We start from the raw sequence: 20666 nt of genomic DNA on the forward strand, positions 1-20666 counted from the left end.
CCAAAAATATCTCGAAAATCATGAGCAAACACAAGATGCAGGTTCGATTTAACACAGTACGTAAAATTCGTGATCTGATCCCATCTGTTAAGGATGTCATCCCTGACGTGCAATACCCCGGCGTCTACAAACTAAGCTGTGTCTGCGGCAGTAGTTACATTGGGGAAACTAAGCGACATGTCTCGGACCGTGTTCGTGAACATAAGGCAGATCTGAAACACGGTAAGACCAATACCTCGGCCGTGGCTGATCATTGTTTTAATGTGGTGGGCTCACACGAAATTGATTTCTCGTAGACGGAGGTACTTTGCAAACCCACTGGATATCAACAAAGATTCGTTCATGAAGCCATCCAAATATATAGACACAGAGATAACTTCAATCGAGAAGATGGGTATAAACTGAGCAATCACTGGAAGGACGTTATCAACCAGTTTAAGTCATAACTGGCTGTGATGTTCCCATCCTGCCACCTTCCGATGTTAGTTGTTATTTTCGGCTCTCTGATTTTACATTAACAGGTAAAATTTCCCACACTAACACAGCCACCTCGCTCACCCAGCTCGGCGTTGCTGCTCTGCATTCTGCCATTAACATGCTAATCTCTCACATTAACATGCTGATCTCTCACATTAACATAGACACTTCCATGCCCTCGTCGTGGAGGTCGCCCTCCGATCTTACATTGACATGCTAAATTTTCACTTTAACATCACTAGCTCCACCCACTTCGTTTATGACCCTTGTGCTACACCCATTTTAAACCTTTAAAACAGTCTGCTTCAGCAGATGTCCCCCTTTTTTTCTTCTTAATGACGAACGATTGTGTTGCGATCGAAACGTCGTAGTTTTTTTATTATTATTTTCTTTGAACCTTTCTACGTGACTTTACCGGAAGACCCAAATAATATATAGTCAGACTAGTGGCCAACACAGCGAGGGAAGGTCTTCATCAATCGGAGGTGCGGGGAAAGGACAACAAACCAAACGCAAATAGCAGTTCACAAAACACTGTGGCTTGACAAGGAAGAAATTTATAATAATCTTTAAAAATCTTATAGCGAGGTTGTGTTCATATTAAGTGCATGTTTATTCAGAGTTCCAATTCTTGTTTTTGTTTCTGGAGGTTCCTGAATTTGCATTTTTTTTTGGTCGATTCCACTTTGCATATTTCATACATGTGAGGAAGCCAGATACAACTAAATTATCTTTTAAATTAATTGTTATTTTACCAAGTAAGGCCCACTGAGCTATATAGCTTTTTTTTAGAAGCGAATTAGCCACAAATGATAGCTCAACGAAGTGGCTTAGCACGTGTACATTTATAGCTGTGAAATGCTTAAAACGCATGTTTCTAAATGTGGAGGGAAACAGCGGAGGACCTGGAGAAAAATCCAGCATTCTAACTGAAAATATACAGCAGGCGTTAGAGTCGGGATCGAACCCACGAACCGCCTGCATACGAGGCGAGGGAGTTAATATCAGATGGCCGGAGCACACGTACACACCTTGATCTCGTCACGCTTCCCACACACATCAACTGAGTGTCTCATGCCTGGGTGTCTTGCACTGCCTGCAACTGTACAGTACATTCTCCACCAACTCCAGCTGCACTCCACTGGATTACAGCCACGGGTTCCGTGTTATCCGCATTTAAGGTGCACTTAACACCCCCCCCCCGCCCCCGTATATTACAGCAAAGGTCGTGTGTGTGTCTGATCAGATTTGAATCAGACTGAAAGAATCCGATGAGCTATGAAGCTCTTTTTCACAGATGTCCAGTAAGGGCCAAGTCAGAAAGTTACAACAGAAAACAATACAAAAAAGAACGATAGGAGTGCAAAGTATAGGAAAGCTTAGAAACTCACTGAATATAAATACAAACTGTGTACGCGGTTAGCACACTGCGCTACGAGTTCAAATTCCACTCGTGGCCAACACCAAGGTCGATTCAGCCTCAAATGAGTACCTGGTGCAGTGTGTAAACATCGCCACTAGGGAGACAATGGCGTCCGGGCATGGTGCTGGCCACCCACCCCCTCATGTGCCGTGCCGGCCTTCATAGGTGCTCGCTAACAGCGCTTGCCCGAAGCGTCTGTTTAAGGCTATATGGGGGAATCTGTGTCTTTGTTATTACTGGAGCGTCTGATAATGCGCGGATGGACTTCAAAGCATCGCCGTTGCATCCTCCCACCAACTTCTGACCATCTCGTTAAAGTATTTGCTTGCATGGCGCCTTGACTCCACCGATCGCACGCGGGCCACTGCAGTGCAGCGATCACCCGAGTCGCCCGAGTCGCCCTGTGCCTCGTGCCTTCGCGTTGTTTACGAGCCGAGCCACGGAGCGACCGCTCCCGATTCGCCCCTCGTGCCATCGTGCCCCCCGCCGTTCACCAGAGGTCCGCAAACAATGCGGTGGGCGTGTAACCAGGCTGTTCGGGCGAGTGCCATGGAGATGCTTTGTTTTGGGTTGTTCGGGGTTTGCACCGTTGACTCTGGGATCGCGATTAGTCGTAGCCACGGGCAGCCAGGTGCCGACTCGGACTCTGGAGCTTGCTCATCGGACGCCACTGCTCTCGGCCGAGGTCCCCTGCGGGGAGCGGTGGCGCAGTGGTTCGCGCACTGCGCTACGAAAGCCCGAAACTCGAGTTCGATTCCCCTGGGGAATAACCGAACTGGTTCCTGGGACTCAGCCTTAAACACGTATCTGGTGCGGTGTGTAAAACATTAACACTGGGGAGGTTCTGGCCACACCCCAGTCTTCAATGAGGGTTCGATAATAAGACCACTTGCCCCAGCAGACCCATGTAAGCTACACGGAGGATCTTTGTCATTGTCTCTGCCGCCCTGCCCAAGTCCACTTGGACTGGAGCCATGAGTACGCACGCTCTGTCCTGTCCACGGTGGAGGGGGCTCCAAGGTGGGGAATACACACGCGTGGCACAGAAAACCATGGGAAGTTATGCCCTCCAGTGAGTTGAATTCAATATTCATAATTACGTTTTGTTATTTACTTCTGTAAAGGTCTTGATACTGTTTGGGTTTCCTCTGGTAAATTGACTGATTGATTGGTCTTAAATCTCTGGAAATAAAATAAAAGCCAAAGTGGGTCTCTTTGTACAGTACTCACCTCTGTTCGAGGCCCTGAACAAATGGTGTAAATTCCACATTCCCATGGTGGAAGACAGTTTCTCCATAGCACGTACACTGTTAACTTCCCACAAAGCGGTCGTTCATTTATTGAACATAGATTGCTGAATCGACCTACTCACGACCTTCTAAGCTGTGAGTCGAGCACTAATCAGTGTCACGAACCGGCATGCATTACCTTAATTACCAAGATTAGAATTGACAGGCAAAGCATTACGCCTGAAAACAGCAGCTCAGAAATTGTCACGTCTACGTTCAACAGTTGCTTTTTTCTCCATTCAAATGTGTGTCAAATTCCTCTTTAACCCCGCGTCACCTATAAAGGGACGTGAACCTGAAGACCCAGATGGATGACATTGCATCGGAGCTTGCGCCGCGTCCTCTTGAACGCTTTCAGGGGGCTTTTTGTGCTGGCGGCAGCGACCAAAGTGCAAAATAATGCCGTTGGTAAAAAGGTTTATCCAGGCGTGCTGCATTCAAACGAGGGCCTTTTCTCTCTGCCTACCCTAGCACAAAGCCGACGGGAAAATTCATAGCTGCCAGGATCGGGGCATGGCGACGCCGCCCACAGCCGCAATTACTTCGACTCACAAAACCCAACAACTCTATAAAACGTCACCGTTTGCACCGATCGTTTTGAGCTTCGTTGCCAAACGGCCGACGGGGGCGGGCATATCTGAACGGGGTTCAGATAGCGCGGTCTCTAGAGTCGCCAAAACGAGCGGCGCCTAAGCAACGCTTGGGCGCCTTTGGCCACGCACGTCCCAACTGTGGGCCACCCCTCGCTGGCATATTTTGACCGCTGGGCCTTAAGAGGAAGGGGAAGGTGGCGGGGAGGAGGGAGATGGGGGGCGTGAAATTCCCCAAACAAAACCTCGCTTTGAAACTAACAGCTGGACGATTGCATTGAAGCGGCCTCGCTTCGGCTGTGAACCGAAAATGCGAAAACACTTCACCTGAGAGCGGCGTGCAAGTTGGGACCCTTGCGAGGGGGGCACGCGGCGGTTGTTGTTTTACAGCCAAATCCTGTAAGGAGACAGTTTGCAAGGTGAGGGCGCCCGGCGTGGGGTGGGGGATTTGGCGGGGGGGGAGGTGGGACGGATGGTGCTGCTGGGTTGCTGGCCCTGTTTGTCTAGGGCGTCCGAATGTTTGCAGTGCTGGGCTGGGTGCTTGGGCCCCCGCGGCGGCGAGCTGGAGAGGGTTGAGTGAGAGCAGAGGTGGTGGGGGGGGGGTCTGCCTCGCGCGTATCTCGGCGACTTGTTTGGAGTTAGACCCAAACAGATATTTGCTGGCCTAGCAACGGTCGCTATCCACCGCCACAGGGCCCATCCGCGGCGCCAGCCCAGAACACAAAAAAAAACCACCCCAAGAAGCGCTTCCCAAAAACGAGGGGGCCGGTTCGTTTCAGAGTTTCAAAACGACCGCTCTCGCACAACACGCGGGGTCCGATTCGGCCGGGGCAGGAGCAGGGGTAGAATATGCACCACCTGGCGCCGGAGACAGCAGAAGCGTTGCCGGTGTCGTTCTGAGTCCAGGTGGAGCCGGGAGCACGGGCGAAGTGTCCCATCGGGGACGTTGGCGTCGGACGAGATCTGGGAGGTTGGACTGTGGACGCTGTTGGGCCGCTTGCGTGGAGGCCAGCAAGCAGCGGCCGCTGTCGATTGATGCCTGGGGATTATTTGACATTCTTACGTGAGGTACGTAGGCGAATAACCCGGCGAGACGAGCTGCGTGACTGGTGCTCGCGAAGTTCGCCGTGTCACGGCTGCCTCCTCCGACGTTTTTGGCTTCACTCTTGAAATGTTGCTCAGCAGTAGACGGTGGCAAATACGAAGTTTATTTACTGTTGCGGAAATCTCTAGAATATTCCCGCTGGTTGTAGGTCAATGGCGGCAAGGTGAACCCATTAAAGATTTATGCCACTGTTTTACTGTTGATTTATTGGCATTTGTTGTGCACGTCAGTTATGGACTCAATGCTGCTCACTCGGATAAGCAAGTTAGGTCCTTTCCCACTAAATATATAACATTTCTGTAAATACACGTGTATGAATACACGTGTATTTACAGAATGTAACATCTCGTGTGATATTGTGAGTAGCGGTAGAAGAGGCCTTACGCCATAGATGTTATTTGTCGACGTAATCTACAATTGTGAGTTTGACATCTCGCAGACAAGACTGTGGGGGGTATTTTTTTTAACTTTACTTTTGGCCCACGCATCGTCCATTGCGAACGGGGCAGCACGCGTCAGCCGCAGACGCGCAGCTTCAGAACGGCGTGCAGGCGTGCACGAGGCGTCCCTTGACAACGGAATATGTCGGGCAGCAGGACATTAGAAGTCGGTGAGCGGAGTTGTTGATCCGATAGGGAAGGGGTGTGTGTGAACAGAATGGTGACCACTCGAGTTTCCTGGAAGACGCAGGGTGAAGGGGTCGCACCTGTGTAAATGCCTGCGCTCTCCAAGAATCAGAACTCTTTATTTAGTCTGGAAAAATCTGATGAGTTATGAAGCTCTTCTTTTTTTCATAGATGTCCAGGAAGGGTGGGTCAAAAGGTACAACAACAAATAATAATTTTAAAAGGATAGGAGTGCAAAGTATAGGAAAGGTAAGAAAGTCAATAAAAATACGTAAATAAACAAAAAAAATCCTATTTTTATTTTACCAGGTAAGGGCCACTGAGCTATTATTTATTTTTGAGAAGCGACCTGGCCACAAACAACAGCTCAACTAAGTGGCTTATCGCGTGGAAATTTACCGCAGCCAAATAATCTAAACGCGTGCTTCTAAGCTGTGGTCACATGATCGGCAAAGCTGGTCACGTGGCTTGGGAAAATTTTCTCAAACTATTGTAATGACAGCTTTTTATTTAAAAAAAATTGGTTCTAATGGCCAGTCCTTGAAAACTCACCGAATCTGAAGCCTCTTGAGACTCAGTGAAGCTCCCCAACTCCCAAACCCAGCAAACTCATTTGTTTCTCCTCCAAACAATTAAATAAGTAACAACACTTCCTGAATCAGAATCTCAACAGTCAGCAGATGCATTCATGCATTAAATACGTGACAATATTATTTTCATAATCATTGTGTTTAATATTTGTGTTGTCATTCAGCTCAGTCTGCTACAATCCTGTCCACTGCAGTGCAGCACAGAAACACACGTCCTGCCTCAGGTCCACACGGTTTGTGTCCCGGTGTTCCATCCACCTGTGTGGCCAGGGCTTAATTTATCACTGAATATTTTCCAGGTTGCTTTCTCGACTGAAAGGTGGCACACCACGACTCTTAGCCAGAGTCATAGTGAGAGGTGCATTGGAGTCAGACCTGGGCCCTATTTTAATTACAAACACAGCAGCATTGTTAGATTAAATTACAATTACACAGTAATTGCAATTCATTGCGCAATATCATTGATTTGTGCAATATAATTGACGGCGCTTCACATTGATTTTTTACGGTTGTTTTTGCGTGTTTTTTCTCACGTTTTATTTATTCACATTTTCAATGTATGGTATTCATTCCAACAATACACGTAACGGTCCGGTATTAGAGGTGAGTCTCTGTGTTACGTTTTTTAAAAATAATTTTGTATTGTGGCAATGCGTGGGCCCGTTACATTATGTCGCGTGTTCGAACCGTCGACGTGAACTAAACCGGTTGTAGAAAAGCAGTGGGTAGAGAGACGGGGGGCAGGCCCGCTTCTCCAATTATTCTGCGTGTCTTTTTTAACGAGGAGAGCCTCACCGGGTCTCAAGCCCTCTTTCAGGAGGGTCCTGCCATAGTTGTTTTGCAGCAGTGAGCGATGTCACAATACGTAATCCCAACTGAGTAATTCGCTTGCATTTTTCAGCATTGGGAAGTTGGGCCAATCCAAGTTTCTTTGTTGTTGTTTTTTCAGTTGAATGACGCAATTACATTTGTAATGGATGCGGCGGACTGGATTCGGCACGCACAGCAACAGTTGAAAAATATGTTCTGGTTCACAAACGCGACTGAAGTTAATCCAGTGTCCTTCATTGCAAGGCCCCGCAGGCCACTGGTGGCCCCTGGTGGCCTTTAGTGCGGCCCCTGACGTGTGCCCCCTCCCCGACAATACGCAAATAGTGAAATCACCACCCACCCCCCATCACCTCATCATCATTGTGCTGTCAAAACTACCAATGGTTTAAAATGTGTGGCGGCGCTCACATTGAAGATGTCTTTTCGGCGAACGTGGCCGCCCCCTCTGAAAATGAGTGAAGAACACTGAGTTAATGAGTTAATCCCTGGCAGTGGCCGCTGCCGTGGCGTGCACTAGGCTCCACTTTAGACGGCGCTTCACAACACGCTTTGAGTTGGCACGCCGAGTTTTTCTCGCCGCGTGGGGCAGGACAAACAAAGCGGTGGTGGCGGCATCGTGGCCTCTCGGCGCCCCTTGCCTCTCGCCGCCACTCACGAGAGCGAAGCAGCGCAAATGGTGACGTAGCGTGTTGACCCAGCCGGGAGTAAATCAAATACGAATCGGGCGCACGGTGCGGGTAATCAGACGAGACCGTCTTTCGCACACCCGCACGTAGCCAACCGTGCTAATCGGAAGGTGTGTGGGGGGGGGGGAGCAAGGACAACAAACTAAACACATAAGGCAGTCCGGCACCACGGCGCGTGCGTTTTCGGGGGCTGCCGTTGACGCAGCCTGAGAGTGCTTCAATCCGGCGTTTGTTGTCGACGATGGTAACGCAATTTCCGTACGGACGTGCAACGCCTGCTTGTTGTCGTCCGTCGTCAAGGTTAGGAGTTCTCTCAAACACTTCCACTGATGCCGCCACATGTCACCGTCACTTCGTGCCTCCTGCTGAGTCCCCTAGCTCTTGTAAAGTTGACATTTGACCTTCAACTTCCTCTGCTTGACCCTCATTGCCACTCTGATGCGCCGTCTCGGTTACCTGCCCTCCTCCATCCTGCGCCCGCGTCCCCCCCACTGGAACCTTCTCTTGTGGATGACACCTACAACACTCTCCTGCCACGTTATTTATTCCCCCTTGCTTACCCTATCCTGCTGTATGGAATTCCGAGCATCCTTGAGCTAAACTTCAACCGGTCCTCGACCTTTTGCAGAATCACCCAAATTGCTCGAGACCTTATCAGATCTGGGAAACACTCAGCAGGGTTGCTTGAATGCGTGACTAGTGACCCCCACGTATACAAACAGGTTGGCATAGGGGATGAGGAGCCACGTGGTGGGCATTAGCGGGCAGTTTAACATGTAGGCTATCTTAACCAATATACATAATAGTTTTTTTGGGTTATATCGCATAAATATATATTAGATGGCAGTGCAGCAAAATGCACTGTTGTACCGTACATATACGAATATACTTCCATGTCTACTATGCTCCCCACCTTCACATCCCGCAAAGCGCGAACAGGCCCTCATCCAGCAGTGGGTTGACGAGAGGGGCTGTACATGTACTTTTAATGTGGTGGCGAGGTGTTTTGCAGTACAGTACCGGTATGCGCTTGTTTATTTTGTCTCTGTTGACATGTGTACCCTGGCATGACGCAACGCAGCTTTATGTGGCAACTCACTCGTCCATTGGCCAGTGGCCCCCGTCATTGCTGCCGTCTTGCCGTGGGCCGGCTAGAAAAAGGAGAGACGCGGAATCTCCATCAACCGTGCCGGCGGAAGCTACGGCTAGTGCCCAGTGGCCGTCACGCATCACCAAGTCAGCCATCGCCGCCGGGCCGCTGTTGTGTGTGGAGCAACGTCGTGCGGCATTGGTCAGCGAGACGGTTCAGGACACCGCGGTGTATTTTTTGATCTGGCGGTTAATCCCATCTGAGGCCTGCTCATCCAGATTACCCACAGTGCAATGCGCCTAATGTGGGCTGTGGAAAAGAGGCTATCTTTGGATCCCTATCTCGTCTCCCGCAATCCGGCACCCAATCAGGGTAATGGGGTTAGAGGTTTGATTGCGGTGCTGTGGTTCCACGATCAGGTTCGGAACGGATATCACAGCTCGTGCCTTGGTGGCGGCATAATGGCTGAGCTGAATGGGTAGGTGGATAGATCGGGAAGTAGGGGCATAGGTGGCTATATGGTCGGGTGGGTAGGCGATAGGCTATCGAGTGCGAAGTGGTGTTGTGATTGAGTGTGCAGGCGGTGCACCTGCACTGGGGTTCATGGGAAGGAGGGACCCAGGTGCCAGGCTATCAACATGGGAAGAATTAGACATAGGAAGGACCCATTTTAATCATTACACCAGGGCCCATGCCAAATACGCTATGCTGCTGGATAGGCATCTAGCCGTGGTAGAGAGGAGATGTTATCTCCCTCACCTTGTATGCAGGAGGTAGTGGGTTCTATTCTGATGCTGATGATGCCTGTTGTATATTTGGAGTTCGTGTGTTCTCTTTCCCAGTGGTCACGTGGGCATTTCTCTAGGTCCTCCGGTTTTGCCCTCCACGTTCATCAACGCGTGTATAGAATATTTGGTCACGATGAATTCCCCCATCTAATTAGTCGCTTTGTTGAGCTATCATGTGGGGCCAGGTCGCCTCTGAAAAAAGAGCTCATAGCTCAGTGGGCTTTACCTGGAAAACAGTTTTTAAGAAATGTATATTCCTAAGTTGTCTTTGAAAATCAATTATCAGGCCCAATACAATTGTGCTCATCGGAGGTGTGGGGGAAGAATAACAAACTAGTTTTTAATACAGATGATTTAAGAATCCACAGTTCCAGTAGCTTCCCAATGTTTGAAGGAAGAGCGTTCCAGATAGCAGCAGAAGTGCGTCTGGAAGCATGTGATGCAGTGACCATCTTTGTTTGATGGCCAGCCAAAAGCCTCTGTGAGGATGACCGGAGTTCAGGCGGTGTTTGTAAATATTGCCGCTTTCAGGATTTTTTTGTTCCAGATGACGATACGTATGTTCAAGACAATTACGCACCATTATCATAAGTCTTGAAAGCTCCGTAAAACATGTAGAGTAGAACTCTTCTTTTCTGTGACCCCAATACCCATGAGTTTTATTCTTCCCATTATCTGCAGTTTTTCCCCATCTCTCACCGTGGAACAGCTTCCTTTTATATGCAAATTATTTTCACCGACAACTGGAGTTATGATACAAATTCCCAAATTATCTTAATATATTTTTTGTCCTTCCCCCGTCGCAGACAAATGGCGTAGATGTTCAGATAATGTGACCGATAGTAGGGTGTGCGACGTTCGCACCTGCGGATCGGAGGAGTGTTCCCGTAGAATTGCATCAGGAGACAGCGAGTGTCGCACCTGCTTCATGCCCCTGGCTGATCTGTCAGGCTTGAGACTTGTGCCTTGGTGTTCCTAGGAAAGCCGGTCAGTAAATACTCAAACAAATGAGCAAAGCAACAGGGTCCACAAATAACGGAGCGGCTACCCATCTCGCAAACCTTCGTGCACTGTACCCTGGATATTATTACTCAACACTCGCGTCATGACATGAAGGAGTCACTAAAACAATCGAATCTGTTTCCCTGGCTTGACCCCGATTGCACCTCCCATGGTCGCGTCATCCGCGAGGCAAACAATCCGTTCAGATCTCTCGAAGAGCAGTGCAGCACCTCCTTGTTAGACAACGGTCCGCAGAAGCGGATTTCACAGAGCTACCTTTGAGATTTTTTTTTTCAAATGACCTCTGGTCCACACAATAGGGTGCAGTGTGTTTCAAACTGATATTTTTCATTCTTGGAGCTGGAATTTTGTGAAATAAAGGGCAAAATCAAGTTAAATGGAGGGTGTGTTTGTTGTCGTGGCTTGCTGCCGGTAGTGCTGGTTGTTGTTTGTGTTATTGTTGCTGGGTGCTGGTGTTTCCAGCTGTTGTGGCACTGGGTGCGCTGACTGTTGGTGGCGCTGGCTGTTGGTCGGCTGGGTGCTGGCGGTGTTATCATTGTTGGGTGCTGGCGGTGTTATTTTTGCTGGGTGCTGGCGGTGTTATTGTTGCTGGGCGCTGGCAGCGTTGCCAGCTGCTGTGATGCTTGGGGGTGTGCGAACTCGAAGAGCCACACTAATCCAAATTGGATCACCGTCCGTGTCACGCGCGCGAAAGAGAGAGAGACACTCGCGGTCTCAAGGCCACACGGTGTCGCGGCACCATGGGACGTACCGACTTCACCTGACGTGAGCGCTTCTCCCTCTGCTCAGGCTCAACCTTCTCTCTCTCTCTCTCGACGTTTTCGTCATGAAGCATAAAATGTTACTCGTTGCCTAGTCAAGGTAAGGAAGCGTTTCCCCCCTCTGGATATTTAACCGTGGAAAGATGTCAGAGTGGTCTTTCGTGGCTCGTGATCCATTTTCTAGCACATTCTCTACAAGGTGGACTCTTATGGAATAAGATACCATGCCATTAAAAAATCTGTTTTTTTAATGAATGGCTTATGACGCTTTGTTTTTATGTAAATTACCAACTTGTGCATAAAGTGTCTGGAACAGAAATGCTACCGGACGTTTAATCTATTTAAAAAACTCAACACATTCATTGTTAACGCTGCCCTCAAAGGAAAATGCAGTGAAATCGACAACGTCTCTGTGCTCTGAAGTAGCGAAACGTCACCGATTGCACTGGTCGACAATGTGTTAGATGTCGTCTGCTTCAGAAATTAACTGTGCTGTTTATTATGGATTTTGATGTGCTGAATTCAAATATGGCCATTAAAACAACTGATTGGCTACTGTTCCTAAGATATTTAAGTTTTAACATTTACGTCTTTGTATATTGTGTAGATAGAGTATTACTCATAAATTGTAAACCTAGGTCTTTGCATGTGTTTATGGTTGCTTTACATGATAACATATTGCCTGTCCTGTTCATTTAACACTTTAAAAATCAACAAAAGGGTTATATAAATAAAATGTATTATTAAACAAAAGGCAAAGAACGATTATGTTTTTAAAGTGCATAGTTTAGTCTTTATTCAGTGTCTACTCGGCACTTCTTGGCTTGTTTCTTGTATTTATTAAATGGAGAATGTCTTGTCACTGTCCAGCAATAGTCTGCAAGCATTGACGGGCTCCATTTGCCCTGAGAGCGTTTCTCCATTGTTGCTCACTGCTCTGCAGTTCGGTGGGAAAAAATCTAGATGAGAGTGAAAATAATTTGTCTTCAGTGACATGTTGCAACCAAGGCTTTTGTATGCCTTGAGGAGGTTTTCCACCAACTCCCTTTAGTTGTCTGCCTTATTATTTCCGAGAAAATTTGTTGCCACTAACTGGAAGGCTTTCCATGCCGTCTTTTCCTTGGCGAAGAAGTTCACGAATCTGAAGACCAACAAAGACACCTTCCTTTATCTAAGCTTCACTTAACCTTGGAAATTTTCCTCGGAGGTACTTTAAAGCTGCTTGTGTTTTGTCCTTGGCTTTGACAAAGTTCTTCATCACACCCACGGAAGTTACCCCGTTGTGTTGGAATTAAATAAAAATGCGCTGCCTCCAAGTCTAAGAGTGCGATTCAGTTGAAGCCACTACAACTGGCGTCAGAAGTGGCCAAACGTTTTTAGTGAGATAGGCCGAGTTAGGTAATGCTTACGCGACAGCAGACAACCTACCAGGAACGTGTTGGACGACTGAAAACGACGAGGGTATTATTCCCCAAAAAACCCTGGGGATGGCGACCACGGAAAAAGGGAGTGAGGCGCTGCCGGTGGAGCAGCGCGACGACCATCATTGGCGATGGCTCGCCGCCGGCAGGAAGAGGGCGCCGATCGTTCCGTGCCCAGCCTCGCTGAACTTCTCGAAGCCGTGGCCGCGATGGTCGCCGAACTCGACCGTGAGGAGCCGGCGGTGGAGGAGAGAGCACTAGAGCTGCGCGGAGCCGAGTCCTCCGTCGCTGCTTCCCGCCAGCAGGAAAACTCCATTGCGCAGTCCGCACACGCAGGCCGACATTTTGTTCACTGAGTGGGACAGAGAGCCCGCCAAATATGAAAGCCCATCAAGTTCGCCTGTCGAGATCAATCCCTCAGGTGACGTCTACCATTTGTAAAGGAATTCACGGCCTGCAGGAGGCGACTGGGTGGCCTTCAAGCGTCACTTTCAGATGAATTGTGATTTGACAGGATGGACGGAGGCAGAGGTGCTGAGATCGCTACCCGCCACTGTTGACGACGACGCTTTAGCGGCGTTCTGCGCCATTCCGCCGACAGAGAGGGCCACGCTTCCGCAAGCCTTTGCCCAAATGGCGGCATTTTATGGCCCACGGTCGAATGTTCACCACAAGTTCGCTGCGCGGAAGGAGGGGGGAGGCCGAGATGCCCCTCGCCTTCCGCAGCATGCTGTTGGCACTGGCAAAGGCTGCCTTCCCAAAGATGGATCACGCTGGAGTCGACTCGCTGGTTCTCGAAAGGTTGCTGATGAGGATGATTTATCTTCCCTCAAATTTGTAAGGTGCATCCAGGCGCACCTGCTTTTGTAACAGCATACGGGGTTGGTGGCGTGTACCGCACATCTTGAGACACGTGATACACCCGAAAACGTGGAGCCCGTCCAAGCCTGCACTTCGGCCCAAGGCGGAGGCTGGCGGGGGGACTGGCATGGTCTGACACGATGGACAACACCGGCGGCGGGAGACCTTTCCTCGTCCAGGGAGCGGCTCCGTCATGTGCTACAACTGCAGCCTGCCGGGACACGTCTCGTTGGGTTGCCGCGCTACACGATGATGCCTCCCTGGACCGCCGCCATCATCCGCCCGACCGTCCTCAACTCCACTAGGTCCCAAGGCAAGTCGCGACACACCACACGCTCAGGCCTTTGCATCCACCTCACTTATCACGTTCGGAGGGTTTTCATTCCCGTCGTGTGTCGGGGTGTGACGGTTCGGATTTCATGGGGGTTGGCTAGCCACTCTGACTGGGTCAGTGGTCGGAGTTGGCCCATAGGGTAGTTGCTGCGGCTGCGGGTTTGTCCGCTGTTATCGGTATGATACAGGGAATAGAAATTAGGATGCTCGTCGATACCGGTGCGTCTGCGACCATTTCTGAATTAATTTATAACATCTTGCCCTGAAAGTGTCATACCCTGTGTCCCGTCGGGGTTTCATGCTTTGCTGAAAATGGCGGCTCATTGGGCATTATTGGACAAATAACGGCAGAAGTGTGTATTGGAGATATCAAATTTACGGGACCAGTTCTTGTTTAGAGGGCCCTTGGCGTTCCCTGCTTGTTTGGGACTGATTTCCTGGGGAAGATGCCCCTGAAAATTCTAATATATGGGGGATGTGTCGAATTATCATCAGGCCACCGGTTGGCCATTTTACCTTCGCATAAGGCCTACGCTACGGTACAAACGATTGTGAGCAAAACCGTAACGATTCCTCCCGGGGCACAAATGCTAGTGCCCTTGCGGTTGCGAAAGCCACTTGACCAGGAATCTTTCTGGGGCCCTCAAACAATGCCGTTCGTGGGTTGATGTTCGTTGGGGCCCAGGAACCGTTCATTCAGGTCCTCAATGTGGGGTTGGATACGTCAGTTATACAGCAAGGCATGGTGCTAGCCCACATGTCGCCCACGCTTCGTGAGGGGAACGTCATTGGTGGAGTGGGAGCCGCGTTGGTTACGGAGCCGCAGCGGCATTCCGATGAGAAGTGGATGGATGCGCTCTGCTATGCAAACCCAGAAATGTCCGAGACTCAGAGGAAGGAGTTGCGGCCGCTTTTGCAGGAATTCTCCGACATGTTTAGCAAGGAAAATTCTACATCAGCTGCACTACCCTTTTGAGTCACCACATCGATACGGGCAATGCCGCCGCCATCTGGCAGAACCCCTACCGGCTGAGCCCCAAAGAGAAGGACCACATAAAGTTGGCAGTTAATGAGATGTTGGCCGCCAATATTATCTCACCGTCCAATAGTCCATGGGGGGCCCCGATCATTCTTGTTAAGAAGCAGGATGCTTGTTTCTCGGGCTCGGGGCGCTGTAAGGCAGCTGCCGAGGCCTTGCCCCTTCCCCTTGTGGCGTCGGTGGAGGTTGACACCCCCGAAAATCCCGACGGCCCCGATGCGCGTAATGCAGCTATTAGCCTGCACCATGCGGAGTGCGGACGCCTCCAGGTGGAGGACGCTTCCCTGTTGACGTTGTGACACCGTGTCAAGGGTGCGAAAGGGGGAGAGGATCGACGTGAGGTAGCCTCTCTTATTCTCATAGGCGGCTTGCTGATGCGCTGGAACGGGGGGTTACGCCATTACAACATTGTCGTATCCACTGCCCTGCGGGGTAAAATAATTTGGGCAGTGCATGAGCGACTGCTGCACCTGGGTGTGCACAAGACACTGGCCACACTCAAACTCGACTTCTTCTGGCCCGGTATGGCGGAGGATGTCACTAACGTGTTGAAGGGGTACGTGCAGTGCGCTCGGCGGAAACCACCATCTAAACCTTGTTGTCCACCTTTGCATTCCATTCGGGTCTCCCGAATAAATGAGCTGGTCGCTCTTGATGTCCTCGGCCCATTTCCAACCACTCCCTGCCGGAATAAGTATTTACTAGTGGGCGTTGAATATTTTTCACGATGGCTGACGGCTATGTGCTGGACAAGGGGCACCTAAGCGTTTCCTGACCGATCATGGTAAAAACGTTTCTTCTAAATTGTTACGGGAGGTGTGTGATTTGTTGGAAACAAATATAGTACGAACGTCGCCCTACCACCCCAAAGGTTGCACAGGGCTCTGACCTCCATGTTAAGCCATCAGGTCAGTGAGTCCCAGGGTGACTGGACTTGCATATCCCCAGAGTCTTTGCTGCCTATAGAATGGCCCCTCACGCGTCCACCGGCTACTCGCCATTTTTTGTAATGTACAGGAGGGAACATGACCCCCCGATTTGATGTCCAATTGAAAACCGAGCCAAACAGGGTTAAGTAAAAAATTTCGGAGCCCATGCACGTTGCCCTTCAGAGACTTTTGGAAGCGCGCAAGGCTTCCAGGGAAAATTCTAATTCACGCCAATTGGCAAATGAGCGGCTGAGGGGTCTCTTGCCTTTCGGGACGTAAGTAGACTCCAGGTGACAGGGCGTGGCTGCACTGCTCTCAGGTACCGGTGGGAATGTCGCCCAAATTGTATAAGCCTTGGAGAGGGCCGGTTGACGTGATTCGGGCCGTCAGGCCTCAGTGCGTTCAAATTTGCTGGGGTCGACGGAGTTGGTTCGTTCACCCTTTCCGCCTCAACCCTTTATTTGGCCGTGTGAATTAATCTAATCTCCAGTACACAAGGGCCGAGTGTCAGGTGTGTCAGGCGAACTGGGGCGTGCACCCGCTGAGGTTGGTCCTCAGGGGAGTTATGTGATCTCGCCCTCAGATTCCGAGCATTTAACTTCCTCCAAGCCGCAGCCTGCGCCGTCTCCAGGAGCTCCAGGGGTGGAGTGCCCGTCTTCCCATTCGACTGCTCTTCGTGAGGAGCCGGGCTCGTCGGGACATTTTCTAATTCCTCCCGTGACCCCCAGGGAGCTTACGAGAATATCAGCCGAGTCCCGAGAGGGATCGTGGTTGTCCGTCCCGGGGAAGAAACCCTTCATCTACAATCTCCGTTCTACGAGTCTTCCAGCACGTGGACCCGGGCAGTATGTTGTTGGTCCCGGGTCCGTAGTTAATAGTTACAGTGGTACCCCGGAGATCGAACTTAATTCGTTCCAGAAGGCCATTCGAACACCGATTTGTTCGAACACCAAATTAATTTTCTCCATAAGAATTAATGTAAATGACATTAATTGGTTCCAGACACAAGAAATCTCTCATTATAAAGCATTTTACACGAAGTTTACAGTAATTACATGCATTAAATCATACGAAAAAAACAAGAAACAAAAATAAATGAAATAAATTAATAAGTATATGGAATAAATGAAATAAATTAACATTGAACTTCACTTTACCTGTAGTAAGGACAGATGATGGCTTGAGTGGAAGGTGGTAAGGAGGAGGAGGTGGTAAAACCTTTGTCTGGGCAAGCGTCATGCACGCTGGCCATACGCGTCTTAGCCGTACAGGTTTTTTCAAGTTGCGATTGCCCATTCGACCTCCGAATTTAGTTCGGTTTCCAGGGCAAAAAATGTTCGGAAATATTGTTCGAACACCCATTTGTTCGAGTTCTGGTGCGTTCAATCTCCGAGGTTCTACTGTACTCAGTATCCAGTGTAGTTAGCCAGGTGGTCACCACCCTAGATTGTTGTCTTGAGAAAGGGGAAGTTACACCGTTGTGTTGGAACTAAATAAAATGCGCTGCCTCCAAGTCTAAGAGTGCGACTCAGTTGAACCCACAACACCTGCGTCTGGCTGGATGGGTGTCACAGTGGTTGGAGAGCTGGAATCAACAGTATGGCAGTTGTAAGTTTAAATCCAGGAAGGAGTTTATGCAGCCTATAATCATCATCATCATCGTCACCCCCCTGTGCTTTGTATAATAAATTCTGCTTCGATATAGGAATTTGGAGTTTTGGCCACAGGCCCCTACATCACGTGTCTCTCTCCCCTCTTTTTGGGCCCCCCTTGCCACCTTGTCCGGTCACGTGCCCCCTCGGGGTCACCCAGACTGTCCTCACTCGACCTCTCTCTCACTGTCACCAGGACTATACCCCTTAGGGCTCGCAAACATGGCATACCCACTTTAGTGCCCTAGAGAGGCCCAAGACACACAGCTTCACTCTTGTGAGCACAAGAAGAGCCAGGATCAGCCAATGACCCATACAGCTCGCGAGTGTGATCACAACCAGATGGCATCAGGACAATTTGCCTGTTGAACGAGGGTCACTTAAAGCGGGCAGTTTTTGAGCAGGTCCTCGTCGCCGGACCCCGAGGCGGGGTGAGGGTGGGCTTCCCGGGGGTCCCTGGGACAGGTAGAAGATGGGCTTATGGGCGCGGCCCCTCCTGAGAACAAGAAGGAAGTCCGGCAAAAGGAGGAGTGGATGACGGCCTCTCTTCTCTCAATACACATCCGGTCGGTGCAACCGGCTGCACCAAGGGCTCTAGGTGCTGGGATCCTGCGGACGGAGAACTAGAAATCCCCTGAGGAGCAACCTCCGCGGACACACACCCCAGCTTGTCGGGCACACCCGACACACAGCCCCTGGGTAGTGGAGATGAAGGGATCCCGTCCGGCGGAAAAAATTGTTTCAGTCACGACGGATGAACAAACCAACGCCTGCGACCGAACTGGATCCGTACACTTTGTGGACATGTAACTTCTATAATTTCCACCGGGCCTCACCAAGGATTATACAATTTAGGGGACGGACCCACTGGGACTTGGGGGCAGTGAAGCCAAGCCATATCTCCTGGTGACCATTTTGTTCCCGATTTCCGGAGCCCAACTAGCCATTCGTTTGCAGCTTTCCGCAAGGCCGAATTCCCTCGAAGCTTCCCTTGCTTTTGATAACTGCTTGGGGCTAGGCATTTTCTTATTACTCTGCTCCGGGTTCAATTGAACCTAAATTTGTGGATCCTGCTCCCTCCCGTACATAAGAAAAAACTGCGAGAAGCCGGTGGAGGTGTGAGGGGCCAATCTGTACGCCGCGAGAAAACCTGGGACGTGCAGGTCCGAGTCAGATTGGTCCTCATTGACCTGCTGACATAGCATGGATGTCAGGGTCCTATGCAGACGTTCCACCATGCCATCAGTTTTTGGGTGATAGGGCGAGGTGCGAACCTTCTTGTTGCCCAACAGATCGCATACCTCCTTTAGTAATTTAGAGGAAAATATTTTGCCTTGGTCCGTAAGAAGGCGTTCCGGGGCCCCTTTTATCCAAAACGTAACCGTGGAAAAATGCGTTAGTAATCGTCGCAGCCGACTGGTCCGGCACCGGCCAGGCCATTAGCCACCGAGATAGATACTCAACACCTACCAAAAAATATGTATTACCCCGCGGGGTGGTAGGAAACGGGCCGAGCATGTCGAGAGCGATGAGTTCGTTCACACGGGACACACTGACTGATTTTATAGGGGGACAAGCCATTTTTGGCGAAAGTTTCTGACGAGCGCATTCCGTGCATCCTTATAAAATATTATGGACGTCTCCTGCCATCCCGGGCCAGAAGAAGTTAAGTCGGACACCAAGATGCATCACTCGCTCATGCGTCGCCCATATTATTTTGCCCCGCAAAACGGTGGGCACAACGATGTTATATTTCCGCAATTCCCCATCCCACCTCATCAATAGACACCCACTAAGGATCACCGTAGACAATGCTCGTTGGCCCCCACCTCTCCTCGAAGTTCTTATTTTAAATAAGGAGGCATCCTCCGCCTGGAGTCGCCCCCATTTCATGTGGGTGTGGCCGATTGTGTTGTCCCATATGTCAGCAGTGTCTGTGTGTGCAACATCCGCTGCAGCCACAACAGTGCGAGACGGTCCCGTAGCAGCGGGCTTGCAACTGCCGTGCCCCTTTAATGCATGCACACTGATCACTTGGTGGCAGTCGTGATAGTGCATCAGCGTTTACATGGCAAACCCCCTTTCTATATGAGACCACAAAGGAGTAGTTCTGAAGGAGTTCTAGAGAGCTGGCCGGATGGCTGTTTAAGCCACATGATCCGAGCATAACTCAAACATCATTCCTATAGAGGTATGGACGGTATTGCTGGATGAAGTGAACGATAGCCAGCAACTCACGCAGTAGCACTGCTCCGCCAGGGGACAGTACTCTACTCCCATACGCAACCACACACTCCACTCCGTTTACAACCTGGGATAACACGACGCCAATCCCAGTGTTACTGGTCTCGGTATCCAGGATTAAGGGCAAAGAAAAATCAGGGTACCGGAGGGGAGGTGCGTTGACCAGGCCATCTCGCTGTGCGGCAAATGCAGCCTCCTCCACCCATCCAAATTTTTGTCCCTTCACCATGAGGACATGGATAAGCTTTGCGATTGTGGTGAACCCAGGTACAAAACGTCGATAATAGGAGGCGAACCTGACAAAACTATGCACTTCACCCACCGACTTGGAGGTTGGAAATGTGTGCATGCATGCAGTTCTGTCCGGATCCTTCGATATTCCGGATTCGCTGACAATGTGCCCTAGTTACCGGACAGATCTTTGCAGCAAATTACATTTCTGCGGCTTAAATTTGAGTTCCGCATTCCGCATTTTAAGAAAAACCGCACACAACCTCTGTAGGTGGTCCTCAAATATATGGCCGAAAACATGACGTCGTCAAGGTAAATCGGACAAGTGTCCCATTGGAGCCCCGCCAACACCAACTCTATGAGCCTCTGGAACGTGGCACGGGCCGAGTGAAGTCCCATCGGGAGCCGGTTAAATTCTAATAACCCTTGGGGTGTGCGGAACGCAGTCTTAGGTTTAGAACTGCTGTCCAAGGGCAACTGCCAGAACCCCAACAACAAATCAAGGGTGGAGAAGAAACATGCCCCTGACAAAGCATCCAAAGAGTCATCCATCTGTGGGAGCGGGTACGTGTTGAGTTTGTGAAAATCGACGCAAAACCTCAGACTCCCATCCTGCTTTTTAACAAGCATGATGTCAGCGGCCAACATCTCGTCGACCGCGTGACACACGTGGTCTT

The 20666-nt window shown here is 50.1% G+C and overlaps 1 protein-coding gene across 1 annotated transcript in view; it reads left to right on the top strand.

Moving 5' to 3' along the window:
* Positions 1-4395: 4395 nt before the first annotated feature.
* The window catches only part of LOC133344041 (uncharacterized), a 106772-nt gene continuing 90501 nt past the window's right edge, over positions 4396-20666 (top strand). The window contains 1 exon segment of the mRNA XM_061553992.1: positions 4396-4847. The gene's annotated coding sequence lies outside the window, so the exon portion shown is untranslated.

This window comes from Lethenteron reissneri, chromosome 19 (genome assembly GCF_015708825.2).
Source record: "Lethenteron reissneri isolate LAM-NWPU_2019-01 chromosome 19, ASM1570882v1, whole genome shotgun sequence".
NCBI classification, from domain to species: Eukaryota; Metazoa; Chordata; class Hyperoartia; order Petromyzontiformes; family Petromyzontidae; genus Lethenteron; species Lethenteron reissneri.